Source organism: Diuraphis noxia, unplaced genomic scaffold (genome assembly GCF_037042655.1).
Source record: "Diuraphis noxia isolate RWA-SAM2 unplaced genomic scaffold, SU_Dnox_SAM2 contig0002, whole genome shotgun sequence".
In the NCBI taxonomy this organism is placed as follows: Eukaryota; Metazoa; Arthropoda; class Insecta; order Hemiptera; family Aphididae; genus Diuraphis; species Diuraphis noxia.
In genome coordinates this window covers 33456650-33473694 of record NW_028301712.1, presented here as the reverse complement: position 1 = coordinate 33473694, position 17045 = coordinate 33456650, and positions in this window count along the sequence as shown.

Here is a 17045-nt window from a genome sequence, read left to right as displayed (position 1 = left end):
TCCGAATTGCGTGCCAAAAAAAAAAAGCTATGTTGGTTGACAACCGAATTGCGTGCGCGCATTTTTCGGAACAGGTTCGAATTGTGTGCAAGTATTTTTCGTGATGATTGTAATTGCACGCGTACAAGATTGAATAGACGACCGGTTTTCGCCAATCATTTGAGTTTATACTGTAGTAATAAATATAATATAGTAATATTTAGTTAAGTATTGTAAATTCGATAGTAATATGGGTTTTCTCCGAGGAATAACATTAGAATGGTGAATAGCGATTAGAAATGATCATAATTTGATGAGTATGTAACAATATTTATTATATATAAACAGTTTGTAATTTTCGACAATCAGTTAGTAGTTAGTAATCAGACCAATCTAACGACAAAAAAAATGGACATTAGTGTTATGTTTAGCGAAAAAAGTAAAAAATTATATTTAACTGAGGGCTATAAATTTCGTTTTAACAAATATTTAAATAATAATATACAAAGATGGGCATGCACAAAACGTATGTGTAAATCATTTTTTTAATTAAATGAAAATAGTGAAATTATTTTTAATGTTTTAAATCACGACCACGAAAAAGACGATGTCAATATTTTAACTCGACAAAAAGTAAGTAATAAATTAATTTGTAAAACTTTGGTGAATCCCTTTGAAAAGCCATATAAGATTTTACACCGAAAATTACCCGAAGGAGATATAAGTAGTCTAACTACTACAGACACGATGCGTATAAGAAAATATATTCACTATGTACGTTTAAGTATGATTTCAAAGTTGCCTACAAGGCTACAAATTTAGAGGAACTAACTTGGATCTAACAAATTAAGGTGAAATCAAAACAAATCGAGATGAATTATTTTTGTTAATTAATAATTCAGAAAAAAATATAATAGCATTTTCAACACAAACTAATTTGAAATATTTAACTGAATGTGCAGTTCTATATATTGATGATACGTTTAAAAGTTGTAAAACCATTTTATCAATTATTTATTATTCATAGAGCTAAAAATTCAAATTATACCCCGCTAGTATTTTTTTTATTAACAGGTAAAACTAGAAAAATTTATAACGAAGCATTTTCTGATTTGTTAGAAAAAATTGGTGAATTAAATTTGACTTTTACACCACGTATAATTTATGCTAATTTTTAACAAGCTATTTACTTGGCAATTTCAAAGATTTTTCCCGAAGTAGTTCGTATAGGCTGTCGCTTTCACTTGGGCCAGACTATGTGGGGAAAAATCCAATCACTTGGCCTAAGTAAGAAATATTTACATTTCTACAATCAATTTATATTTTTATTTATTATACAATAGGTTGGATTTTTTACATAAAAAAGTCAATGTGTAAATATTATATTAGATATATGACTTTTAAATAATAAATTAAAATTATAATATGAAGAATTATTACAGCGATGTCACATGATACATTTACTTTTTAGACTAGCGATTCCCAAACTGTGCAACGCGGTGTACTAGAGGAATCGTGAGCACTTTCTAAGGGCATCGTGATCTATGGCTCATAATAAATAATTTAAAATGTATAGAATTTTTTTCGAAAATTCGTCAATGAGTATTTTTTTCTCCTATATTTCATTGGTAGACATCGTGGCCATATTTGGCACAAAATAGGGCATTGTGGAAAAAGATTTGGGAACCGCTGCTTTAGAAGGATTAACTGTAAGACATTATAATTAATTTTCTAATTAATCAACAAAAATAACAACAAAATAGGGAGAAAAGTAGGTACCTGCTCTGCTGCATTTAAGATTCACCTAATAAACAACCCCGAAAATTAAGTCCCCCAAAAAATAAACCTGTAATAAAAAGGGCGTTTGTAATTTGTGCCAAAAATAACCACCCACTCAAAAAAAAAAAAAAAAACATATATATATATATATGTATTTTGCACCACATCTAAATATTATTTTAGGTAATTTGAGCCACATTTTAAGGTTTTAATTTGTGCCACATAAAACAAAATAAAAGGGCGTTATATAATCTGTGCCATTTAATATCATATAAAATTGTAACAACAGTTTTTTTTTTACAGATTATAACATTGTATTTTTAATTATTGATCAATAAAATTCTTTTAATAGTTATATTTCTAGAAAATTATTAAAAATTATTATATAAGTACAATTCAGGTTATTAAACAATATTATATAAAAATCAATCATATTTCAATAATTACAAACAAAAATTTATCAGTATTATAAACACATACTTTGGTATTTTATAAGTACAATTCCGGATATTAAGAATACTGTTTCTATCTCATCTATACTAATTAGTAGTAGAAAATACCAATATTATATGGGGCATGCGTCGGTATTGTCGAGTAGATGGTGAGGAGGTACAGTTAATTTACCAACAATTATTGAAGTTAAAAGTGTTGCGCAGATTACATATTCAATTTCGTTTTCTCTTGTGTCGCAAATCACCAAAATTAATTTTTAGATGTGTAACCAAATACATGTTATATTTTGGTGCAAATAACATACGCAGTACGCACATAAATTTACCTATTTATGGCACACATCACAAATAATAAAACTGGCGCAAAATACCATCTCCCGATAAAAATTATGTTTACGGTGTACCTACATAATAATAGATTTGTATTAAAATGTCAAAAATATATAAAACATTAAGTTTTTTCAATTATGGTAAATGCATTTATAATATTAATATTTAGTGTTAATAATAATATGTAAAAATCGTATGTAAAATAATCTTAAATCGTGGCTGTGGGCCGAGATACGGCGCGTCTGAACATGCGTTATTGACACAGTACGCGTATTTTTATACTTTAGTAGTGAGTGAAAAAGTTGTAGAAAATCTAATACAAAGTTTCCAAAGTGATTCTTATCATAATATAACTAGCTAATCCCTGTGTACTTCGTTGCCGTTAAAAATACCAACTCTATATAATTTAAAATTTGTGTTTAATTCGTTGTTTAATACCCGGCTAGCTATATGTTCAAAACTTCACGTGATGAATTTCCGAGGATTTACCCAAGCTTAATCTCCATTAAAGATTTTTAATATAGTCTTATAAAATACAGGACTAAAACTATTTTCAATCATAATATTTTCTCGCATTTTTAGCTTTGTAAAGATGAAACAATTTTTAAAATTGGTACCTGATAACAAATTACTAATTTCTTATTCGAACTACCAATCAATCTTTTTTGGGAGACATAGGTAATCGCATAAAATATAGAAATGGCGTTATGATAAAAAAAAACACAAAACACCAAATATCAATAAAAACTTTAATATCATAGATGTTTCTTGATTTTCTCTCAAAAAAATTGAATGTTTTTTTTAAATTTTCGTAATATGTGATAGAAATGTAATTTGAGATTTATTAGTTAAGATAATAAAAGCACAATAAATTAAAAAAGATAAATATTCAGTGTTTTATTATTGTTCCAAGTGCTCCATTCTTCTTTCAGTCATATACCAGTAAAACACATCAACGCACAATTATTATAATAATATTTAGTTATTGTTTTTTTTTTTTTGACTACCTGCCTGCCACAATATATACATTTTAGATTTAATTTATAATACAAAACACCGTTTTCCGGGTCAGATAATATATTATGATATATAAAAATGGATTTCTGTCAGTTGGTCCTTTATGGATTCCCATTCCAATTGCTAGACCGATTGTGACGAGTTTTAGTACAAAGAAATATTAAATCTATTAGCAGAAGATAGGTTAAATTAAAAATTGATTGATCTAAATATCATCCAATTGTATATTTGAATTGTCAGACTTTTCTCAATAAAATGAATAAAATTACATAATGATAAACTAAATTTAATATTGTTGTATAATTATTACTTAGTATATTATAATTTATAACCGTTATCTATCAATCTATATATAAATATACTGATAGCATAATTACAGAAAACAAATTAAACACGCAGTTTGAGGCATATAAAGAATTGGATTTTTAACGGGTTACATCTTACGAGTTGGTTAGAAATCGATGATTTTGACTTGTTTAAAATGTTGCCACTAAGAAAACATTATAATGAAATTAATGAAGGATATGCCACCGACACCTCCTAGATATTAGACATGTGAATACTAATACAAACTCTTTTCAAGTTAAGTCTTATAAAAACAAATTTTATTTTTAAATAGAGAGATCTTTCAGAGATCTGTGTACTTCCATATCGGGCACTAACCTAAGTCATCCACGTGGCCTCGAACCCGCGTGACTATGACTTTCCAATGCTTTCGGGCTTCGCCTGACAAACCCAGAGATCGGCAAAAACTTGCTGCATCAGATCAATTTTGGATGGTGTATTCTCTAGAATCTCGTATTTAGATATCTTCAATTCTCCAATATTTGACATAATCGTAAGATATTAAGTAATCAAGCAGACCAACGAAAATATATTTCTTTGATAATGAACATAGTTTTTTTTTTTTTTTTTAAATATATTATTTCATTTGGTGATTAAAAATATGTTCCTGTATTCAACTTCGAAAACAAATAAATATAAGTAAAATTGGGTATGCACGAACAAACTATGGATACAAAAAACCTTCTGTTAATAACATTTTTTTTATATACAGTCGTAAAACGAAACTAATGTGATAACAGTTAATTGATAATAATCATAATAATATTATAGCGAATACAGATCCGCCATTGTTTTATAGAGAAAAATTCATAAATAATTTTCTTTATATGACTAAAATTTAATAATTGAATACAAGATTCCTAAGTCTCTGTGCTTATAATATAAAAAAAAAATGTCTGGAAAGTTTCATTCATTTTTTATTTATATCGGAAGGATAAATTTGTTTGATAAAATAAGAATATATTATACTAAAATTAACAAATATGAAATTACGATAAACATTTTTTTTCTGAACGGAGGCCATTGATTACATTTTCTAAAGTATTTCTTTTTTTCATGATCAAATCAAAACAAAACATAGTATAATATAGATAAAAAAATAAGTTTATATTTTTTTTTTTTTTTATTAATTAATTAAATTTGTTTTAGAATATGAAAGAATCAAATAAACATGAAAAAAATGTATGGTAGTTTAACAATTAATATTAAAAAAATAATAATACTAAACATATATAAATCTAACAAGAAACTTTGGAAACAATAATCATGTATTAACTCCGATAGGGGAAATCAAGGCCCAACAAATATATGTAGTGGATTTCGATCAGAATGAAAGCCTTGAGATTTCGAGGATTACTCTTCAGACATCTATAAGAGAAAATCATCAAATAATCACATATTATAAACTTAATTTTTAGTTCATAATGTCATATCACACGACAGTAGTTAGTTCTATATTTAGCACAAAAATCGCCACACATATGGCGTGCCACATCGCTTTCCTTATCTTTCGACATGTCACATAGGTAATACAATTATATTTTAGTTCATAGATATTGGATACATTTCCGTAAATCAATTATTTATCCTCAATCGTTTTGCAAACCGGACTCCTGCTTAAATTAAAACAATATTTACCGGGCTGGTATACCTCAAAGTGCTATTTCGTACCCAATCCTTTATAACATATACGTCTCTGACCAACCAAATTCTCCTCATATGTCAGTAACTGAATTTGATAATGACAAAATTATCTTTACCTCTAACCTCCTTTTATCATCAGCCAACGCTTGCAAAATAACCTAAACGACTTGAAAGTATGGTATTCAAAATGTAAAATAAAAATAAACAAGAAAACGTCTTGACATATAACTTTTATCCGCAGGCAAGGCGTCGTTCCTTTGGTCTCTTTGGCAAATAAAATTAAACCACCGGTTAAAACATAGACAACTTTTAAATAATGTTCCTTTTAGTTGGATTATGAATATAAATTATGTGAAACCTAACTACGGGTCTACGATGATCTACCTACCAATATGCTGGTTTTTATTTCAACAATACATTTTTACTACAGTTTATATTCGATTTAAAAATAAATTGAGAAAGATATTTCAACATTTTTAAATATTCCATAAAAAGTCAAATTTGTTTAAAAACGTAAAATAAAAATATCATAAAACTAATTTTAACTACTTTAATCACATTTTTATTTACGGAGTTTCATTAAAAAAAAAATTAAGTTTCATTAAAATTTCAGTCCTACTTATAAAGCTATTGATGTAGTACTTGGTACTTAAAATACTCATAATAAAATAACAAATTTATGATTTTAGTTACTTTAAAACACTCCTTATTCTTGGATTGAATTTGATTCAGCAAATCAAGCATCTTCTCTCTGCCCACCTTTTAGATTTTTCCTATGTCTCACGAGTATTTAATTTTTTTTATTTATTAGAAGCTAGGTATATAGTACTTGCTATAATTATTTTTCCATTTATTTGTGTTATTTTAAATGGATATGTGGTATTATACTAAATGGTGAATTATATTGATTTAATACTCATATATCAATAACATATTGTTTCACAAAGCCATGAGCAATTTTCTAAATAACCAATAATATACGTTCCGACATTTGAATATCTGCTTACTGGTTCAGTGTAGGCACTCATAGACCATTGATGTATTTTCTATTTAAGCAAGCCCATGGCGAGCTGACTTTAAGATCCTAAAAGCTGATTAGTGCTAATGATATAAGATCATACTTGTTGTGTTTTATTGCTATTATATAACCCATTTTCAGAAATTAGGTTACAACTAAAGTATCCTAAATTTTTATTTAATTTAACTGGAGCACCTCCTACTGCAGAAATAAGTTTATTGTCTCACTGGTATGATTGTTTCAGGCGCGTAGCCAGAGGGGGGGGGGGGGGTGTTACAGGTGTAATAACACCCCCCCCCTCAGCCATGGTATACTTAATATCTACTCTTCATTGATAGAGTTAACATCATTATATTATGTCGGTCTTATTTTATTTGAGAAATATTACATAAATCTTTAAAATATCATAAAATGCCCTACACAGCGAGTACACATCTTATTATTTGCAGGACCATCTGGACTATCATTAAAATGATTTATACCATCACACCTCAACACCTGTAACATGCTTTTCTTGTTTCTTTTATTTGAATATATCTACTGAGTGATATTTTCTTTTATATTAATGCACTTTTTTTTTGTCGTTCAGTATTTCGATTGTTTCAGACTACTTCCCATGCCCCAACAATTTTTACCACACTTACTAGACTGATTTTTATAGTTTTATAATAAAAATTCATTCATAAAATTCAAATACAATTGTGTGGAAAAGATAAAAAGCTAAATAAAGCTAAATATGTGGATTATATAATACTTGTTCACTAATACGTACCCATTATAAATATTATATATTATAACGATATGATTAAGACGATATAAACGTTAAAAAACGCGTCGGAATTTGTGCTGCAATGGCAGTTTCTACGGCATTGATAATTTGAAACAATAGATATCTCAAACAGTAATAGTGACAATCAGGGGCTTACTCTGGGGGGGGGGGTTCGTGGGGTTTGAACCTCCCCCATGGCCTCACTAACCTATGTAGTCTTGTGTGTTCGTGCTTAGGGGAGAGGTGGCCACAGTGATCCATTAAATATAAGTCGACTAATTTAATATTTAACCATCAGATGGAGAATCCAGAAGATTCATAAAATCATAATAAACATAATGGTTAACTATTAGTCACGGATATAGGATACTATAGTAGCTATATCCGTGCTATTAGTAAGTTCAGGTCAAAAAATATGATACTATCATCTTATCATAATATTGTTATTTTTTTTTTTATATTGTTATCAAAACGTGAAAAATGTGAGCTTCGTTTTTTTCAATTTTGGTATCGAATTTTATTCAAAGTTACGTATTTTAAGGTATGTATAAATTAAGTTTTTCTTGTGCACAATTTATTTATATGCACAATTGTTTATCATAAATATTCATACGAGAATAATAAAAAATCTGCAAAATAATAGATCGGTATACAGTGAGACAAATAAATAATAGGTACTGTTGTCTCGCTGTACCCAACATCAGTTAACTCTAAAACAAGACTGTTGAAATAAATTGTGATCATAATAAAGTGATATAGGTCATGATTTTTATTTAATTTTTAAAACTTAAACATAAAACTATTGAAATAAACAAAGTGAATACCTACATTTTTTTAATTGTACAAAAACACAATTAATTATTTTAAAATTTGTTAAAAAAAATTATCTTTAATTGTTTTATCATAAAATAAAATGTTGTGAAATGAAAAGTTCAAATATAAAAGATAAACTACAAATTTAAAAGGTTTTATATTATATAGTGCCCCGTGACGTGTCTCATTGTGTACAAGGCTGGGTCACAGTGAGAGACTATGAAATTTTTAAAAAAAATTTCTCTGAGTTGAAATTTCGTTAAATTTTAGAATGTATTAATATGTTTTTTAATGCTCAATAATATTTAGAATAAAACCATAATAACACTGTTGATGGATTACCACTTAAAACAAAAACAATATTATTATTTCAATAATTACAAACAAAAATTTATCAGTATTATAAACACATACTTTGGTATTTTATAAGTACAATTCCGGATATTAAGAATACTGTTTCTATCTCATCTATACTAATTAGTAGTAGAAAATACCAATATTATATGGGGCATGCGTCGGTATTGTCGAGTAGATGGTGAGGAGGTACAGTTAATTTACCAACAATTATTGAAGTTAAAAGTGTTGCGCAGATTACATATTCAATTTCGTTTTCTCTTGTGTCGCAAATCACCAAAATTAATTTTTAGATGTGTAACCAAATACATGTTATATTTTGGTGCAAATAACATACGCAGTACGCACATAAATTTACCTATTTATGGCACACATCACAAATAATAAAACTGGCGCAAAATACCATCTCCCGATAAAAATTATGTTTACGGTGTACCTACATAATAATAGATTTGTATTAAAATGTCAAAAATATATAAAACATTAAGTTTTTTCAATTATGGTAAATGCATTTATAATATTAATATTTAGTGTTAATAATAATATGTAAAAATCGTATGTAAAATAATCTTAAATCGTGGCTGTGGGCCGAGATACGGCGCGTCTGAACATGCGTTATTGACACAGTACGCGTATTTTTATACTTTAGTAGTGAGTGAAAAAGTTGTAGAAAATCTAATACAAAGTTTCCAAAGTGATTCTTATCATAATATAACTAGCTAATCCCTGTGTACTTCGTTGCCGTTAAAAATACCAACTCTATATAATTTAAAATTTGTGTTTAATTCGTTGTTTAATACCCGGCTAGCTATATGTTCAAAACTTCACGTGATGAATTTCCGAGGATTTACCCAAGCTTAATCTCCATTAAAGATTTTTAATATAGTCTTATAAAATACAGGACTAAAACTATTTTCAATCATAATATTTTCTCGCATTTTTAGCTTTGTAAAGATGAAACAATTTTTAAAATTGGTACCTGATAACAAATTACTAATTTCTTATTCGAACTACCAATCAATCTTTTTTGGGAGACATAGGTAATCGCATAAAATATAGAAATGGCGTTATGATAAAAAAAAACACAAAACACCAAATATCAATAAAAACTTTAATATCATAGATGTTTCTTGATTTTCTCTCAAAAAAATTGAATGTTTTTTTTAAATTTTCGTAATATGTGATAGAAATGTAATTTGAGATTTATTAGTTAAGATAATAAAAGCACAATAAATTAAAAAAGATAAATATTCAGTGTTTTATTATTGTTCCAAGTGCTCCATTCTTCTTTCAGTCATATACCAGTAAAACACATCAACGCACAATTATTATAATAATATTTAGTTATTGTTTTTTTTTTTTTGACTACCTGCCTGCCACAATATATACATTTTAGATTTAATTTATAATACAAAACACCGTTTTCCGGGTCAGATAATATATTATGATATATAAAAATGGATTTCTGTCAGTTGGTCCTTTATGGATTCCCATTCCAATTGCTAGACCGATTGTGACGAGTTTTAGTACAAAGAAATATTAAATCTATTAGCAGAAGATAGGTTAAATTAAAAATTGATTGATCTAAATATCATCCAATTGTATATTTGAATTGTCAGACTTTTCTCAATAAAATGAATAAAATTACATAATGATAAACTAAATTTAATATTGTTGTATAATTATTACTTAGTATATTATAATTTATAACCGTTATCTATCAATCTATATATAAATATACTGATAGCATAATTACAGAAAACAAATTAAACACGCAGTTTGAGGCATATAAAGAATTGGATTTTTAACGGGTTACATCTTACGAGTTGGTTAGAAATCGATGATTTTGACTTGTTTAAAATGTTGCCACTAAGAAAACATTATAATGAAATTAATGAAGGATATGCCACCGACACCTCCTAGATATTAGACATGTGAATACTAATACAAACTCTTTTCAAGTTAAGTCTTATAAAAACAAATTTTATTTTTAAATAGAGAGATCTTTCAGAGATCTGTGTACTTCCATATCGGGCACTAACCTAAGTCATCCACGTGGCCTCGAACCCGCGTGACTATGACTTTCCAATGCTTTCGGGCTTCGCCTGACAAACCCAGAGATCGGCAAAAACTTGCTGCATCAGATCAATTTTGGATGGTGTATTCTCTAGAATCTCGTATTTAGATATCTTCAATTCTCCAATATTTGACATAATCGTAAGATATTAAGTAATCAAGCAGACCAACGAAAATATATTTCTTTGATAATGAACATAGTTTTTTTTTTTTTTTTTAAATATATTATTTCATTTGGTGATTAAAAATATGTTCCTGTATTCAACTTCGAAAACAAATAAATATAAGTAAAATTGGGTATGCACGAACAAACTATGGATACAAAAAACCTTCTGTTAATAACATTTTTTTTATATACAGTCGTAAAACGAAACTAATGTGATAACAGTTAATTGATAATAATCATAATAATATTATAGCGAATACAGATCCGCCATTGTTTTATAGAGAAAAATTCATAAATAATTTTCTTTATATGACTAAAATTTAATAATTGAATACAAGATTCCTAAGTCTCTGTGCTTATAATATAAAAAAAAAATGTCTGGAAAGTTTCATTCATTTTTTATTTATATCGGAAGGATAAATTTGTTTGATAAAATAAGAATATATTATACTAAAATTAACAAATATGAAATTACGATAAACATTTTTTTTCTGAACGGAGGCCATTGATTACATTTTCTAAAGTATTTCTTTTTTTCATGATCAAATCAAAACAAAACATAGTATAATATAGATAAAAAAATAAGTTTATATTTTTTTTTTTTTTTATTAATTAATTAAATTTGTTTTAGAATATGAAAGAATCAAATAAACATGAAAAAAATGTATGGTAGTTTAACAATTAATATTAAAAAAATAATAATACTAAACATATATAAATCTAACAAGAAACTTTGGAAACAATAATCATGTATTAACTCCGATAGGGGAAATCAAGGCCCAACAAATATATGTAGTGGATTTCGATCAGAATGAAAGCCTTGAGATTTCGAGGATTACTCTTCAGACATCTATAAGAGAAAATCATCAAATAATCACATATTATAAACTTAATTTTTAGTTCATAATGTCATATCACACGACAGTAGTTAGTTCTATATTTAGCACAAAAATCGCCACACATATGGCGTGCCACATCGCTTTCCTTATCTTTCGACATGTCACATAGGTAATACAATTATATTTTAGTTCATAGATATTGGATACATTTCCGTAAATCAATTATTTATCCTCAATCGTTTTGCAAACCGGACTCCTGCTTAAATTAAAACAATATTTACCGGGCTGGTATACCTCAAAGTGCTATTTCGTACCCAATCCTTTATAACATATACGTCTCTGACCAACCAAATTCTCCTCATATGTCAGTAACTGAATTTGATAATGACAAAATTATCTTTACCTCTAACCTCCTTTTATCATCAGCCAACGCTTGCAAAATAACCTAAACGACTTGAAAGTATGGTATTCAAAATGTAAAATAAAAATAAACAAGAAAACGTCTTGACATATAACTTTTATCCGCAGGCAAGGCGTCGTTCCTTTGGTCTCTTTGGCAAATAAAATTAAACCACCGGTTAAAACATAGACAACTTTTAAATAATGTTCCTTTTAGTTGGATTATGAATATAAATTATGTGAAACCTAACTACGGGTCTACGATGATCTACCTACCAATATGCTGGTTTTTATTTCAACAATACATTTTTACTACAGTTTATATTCGATTTAAAAATAAATTGAGAAAGATATTTCAACATTTTTAAATATTCCATAAAAAGTCAAATTTGTTTAAAAACGTAAAATAAAAATATCATAAAACTAATTTTAACTACTTTAATCACATTTTTATTTACGGAGTTTCATTAAAAAAAAAATTAAGTTTCATTAAAATTTCAGTCCTACTTATAAAGCTATTGATGTAGTACTTGGTACTTAAAATACTCATAATAAAATAACAAATTTATGATTTTAGTTACTTTAAAACACTCCTTATTCTTGGATTGAATTTGATTCAGCAAATCAAGCATCTTCTCTCTGCCCACCTTTTAGATTTTTCCTATGTCTCACGAGTATTTAATTTTTTTTATTTATTAGAAGCTAGGTATATAGTACTTGCTATAATTATTTTTCCATTTATTTGTGTTATTTTAAATGGATATGTGGTATTATACTAAATGGTGAATTATATTGATTTAATACTCATATATCAATAACATATTGTTTCACAAAGCCATGAGCAATTTTCTAAATAACCAATAATATACGTTCCGACATTTGAATATCTGCTTACTGGTTCAGTGTAGGCACTCATAGACCATTGATGTATTTTCTATTTAAGCAAGCCCATGGCGAGCTGACTTTAAGATCCTAAAAGCTGATTAGTGCTAATGATATAAGATCATACTTGTTGTGTTTTATTGCTATTATATAACCCATTTTCAGAAATTAGGTTACAACTAAAGTATCCTAAATTTTTATTTAATTTAACTGGAGCACCTCCTACTGCAGAAATAAGTTTATTGTCTCACTGGTATGATTGTTTCAGGCGCGTAGCCAGAGGGGGGGGGGTGTTACAGGTGTAATAACACCCCCCCCCTCAGCCATGGTATACTTAATATCTACTCTTCATTGATAGAGTTAACATCATTATATTATGTCGGTCTTATTTTATTTGAGAAATATTACATAAATCTTTAAAATATCATAAAATGCCCTACACAGCGAGTACACATCTTATTATTTGCAGGACCATCTGGACTATCATTAAAATGATTTATACCATCACACCTCAACACCTGTAACATGCTTTTCTTGTTTCTTTTATTTGAATATATCTACTGAGTGATATTTTCTTTTATATTAATGCACTTTTTTTTTGTCGTTCAGTATTTCGATTGTTTCAGACTACTTCCCATGCCCCAACAATTTTTACCACACTTACTAGACTGATTTGTATAGTTTTATAATAAAAATTCATTCATAAAATTCAAATACAATTGTGTGGAAAAGATAAAAAGCTAAATAAAGCTAAATATGTGGATTATATAATACTTGTTCACTAATACGTACCCATTATAAATATTATATATTATAACGATATGATTAAGACGATATAAACGTTAAAAAACGCGTCGGAATTTGTGCTGCAATGGCAGTTTCTACGGCATTGATAATTTGAAACAATAGATATCTCAAACAGTAATAGTGACAATCAGGGGCTTACTCTGGGGGGGGGGGGGTTCGTGGGGTTTGAACCTCCCCCATGGCCTCACTAACCTATGTAGTCTTGTGTGTTCGTGCTTAGGGGAGAGGTGGCCACAGTGATCCATTAAATATAAGTCGACTAATTTAATATTTAACCATCAGATGGAGAATCCAGAAGATTCATAAAATCATAATAAACATAATGGTTAACTATTAGTCACGGATATAGGATACTATAGTAGCTATATCCGTGCTATTAGTAAGTTCAGGTCAAAAAATATGATACTATCATCTTATCATAATATTGTTATTTTTTTTTTTATATTGTTATCAAAACGTGAAAAATGTGAGCTTCGTTTTTTTCAATTTTGGTATCGAATTTTATTCAAAGTTACGTATTTTAAGGTATGTATAAATTAAGTTTTTCTTGTGCACAATTTATTTATATGCACAATTGTTTATCATAAATATTCATACGAGAATAATAAAAAATCTGCAAAATAATAGATCGGTATACAGTGAGACAAATAAATAATAGGTACTGTTGTCTCGCTGTACCCAACATCAGTTAACTCTAAAACAAGACTGTTGAAATAAATTGTGATCATAATAAAGTGATATAGGTCATGATTTTTATTTAATTTTTAAAACTTAAACATAAAACTATTGAAATAAACAAAGTGAATACCTACATTTTTTTAATTGTACAAAAACACAATTAATTATTTTAAAATTTGTTAAAAAAAATTATCTTTAATTGTTTTATCATAAAATAAAATGTTGTGAAATGAAAAGTTCAAATATAAAAGATAAACTACAAATTTAAAAGGTTTTATATTATATAGTGCCCCGTGACGTGTCTCATTGTGTACAAGGCTGGGTCACAGTGAGAGACTATGAAATTTTTAAAAAAAATTTCTCTGAGTTGAAATTTCGTTAAATTTTAGAATGTATTAATATGTTTTTTAATGCTCAATAATATTTAGAATAAAACCATAATAACACTGTTGATGGATTACCACTTAAAACAAAAACAATATTTTAAAAGTAATTTTTAGTGTCTCACTGTGGCCATAAATTCGCGCTTAAGTGGGCTGCACCGTACGTGGTTACTTTTTCGAACGGTCCACGAGTCTCCTTCGTATATTTTCATCTACTTTACCTATAACAATTAACGGATAGACCAGGTTCATTGGATTTCATATTTTTTCTCCTTAACGCATTTCCACACTACTCCATCCCTAATCGTCATTAGCCATCAATGTATATATGTCGATGCACAACACACATACTACGTACACACATTATTATATACGTATACTAATTTATCCTTTTGTTACGCAGCGGTCGAACGGGGTAGGTAACAATCAACAGGTAAAGACCTACATAATATGTTATGTGTACTAGTGTTATATATACAATATAGGTATGTATATTCGCGGAAACGGTTACCAAGTATACCGAGCTCTGGCTGCGGTGGCTGCAGGTATTATCGCACTCGTTTCCCAGGCAACCAAACCCGAAGGGAACAAAGGGCCAAGCTGAAAGTTCAAAGCCACTTTTCATATTAAATATTCAATTTCTCTTGGTTTTCTTTTATTTGATGTTTTTCACCCTTTGTCACCCCGGTGGAACTGTGCGTTCATTTCCCCATCAGAACGACATTTGTATTAATCGCAATCACTCATTATTGCATGTGAATCCTATTGTATATTATTTTCAGTCGTAATACAGAGAGAGAAACAACGTGTGTTCTGGACCTTCCACAGCATAATATTAGTGGCGCACAGAGGTATTTTAAGAGCACGTGCAGTATCAAAAAGTTAGTCACCCACTCACCCAATTTTTTATTTATAAAAAATATTTTTACTTATTAATAACTGTAATAGTTCAAGGAAATTAATTATTATAGATTATATAGCTTATGTTATAAATTTATAAACTTTTCTACAAAACCTGCAATAATATATACCCACGATCCACCCCCCTCGAGAACACATGCAATTGCATTACTTGCTAACCTGACTGGGCGCCACTGTAACATAAGTACAACATTACTACCACACTACTACGGTTATAGTAATTCACGTAAAACGTTACACGCTTTTATGCTCGAAATTAGAATAGTCTATCAGCTTGGCCGTGATAGCTGACGGTGGTATAACGGGTTAATGTGTCACGATAAAACGCACGAGAGGTCGAGAAAATGAAATTCGTCCACGGGCGGTGTTTAGTTATTAATACGATTTTACTTTTGGGCTTTAACCGACGAATGGTGGTAAACGGTTGATAAACCTATTTATTTAAACATTTTCTGGAAACTGCGCTGAATAGTAATTTTCATAAAACGACGCCGACTTTAATATTCGACATGGCTGGTGTCTTTATAATAATAATAAAGGTGCATAATAATAATATAATGTAGATATTTCATATTTGTTTGCATAGTACTCGACCACGAAATATATCCACATTTGTTAATGGTAAACGTTTTCCAGATGTCCACAGACGAACAATGGTCGACTCTCTCGACCCATCTATCTTTTTTTTCCCCTGAATAATATAATATTATATATAAAATATATATATACCGGTCAGAAGGGGCGGTGACAGGGAAAAAAACCCGTCGGTCGTGGTAGAAAACCGACCGGAAAGTCCTAAATCTCTCTCAACGGACGGGAAACTGTGGTATGATTGTGCGAATAATCTATTCCCGCGTATACGTTATACTCGTACGATACATGTCTGATATATAATATACATATGATTTATGTATGCGTACGACATACATAATACATACTATAAATCCTTCCTGGCTTGTATCGTAACAGCTGAACAACCAGTACTTTAAACGATATTATATACGTCGACGGCTCGTTTTTCTTCGAAAACAAAATTATTATATTATCTTATCGTTTTTATATTATTTAGATGTATTTTTTTTCTTTCACATAACTATCTATTTTTTTTCTAAACCTAATTTTAAAAAATGTATCTTTTTTTGTATATAACAACTAAAGCATATTCTTAAATAAAAAGTTGAAAATTCTTTGACAAATTTCTACACCTCACGTCGATCTCAGTGAAAAAAAGGTTGAAATATTGGTAATAATTTTAAAATACATCCCTTGTATTTATATAATAATTGTATAGGTACACACAAATCACAATTACATAATAATGTATATGATATTATATTAATACATTATTATATCATATAAACATATTATTAACATTTTGTTTTTCAAATTGTTAG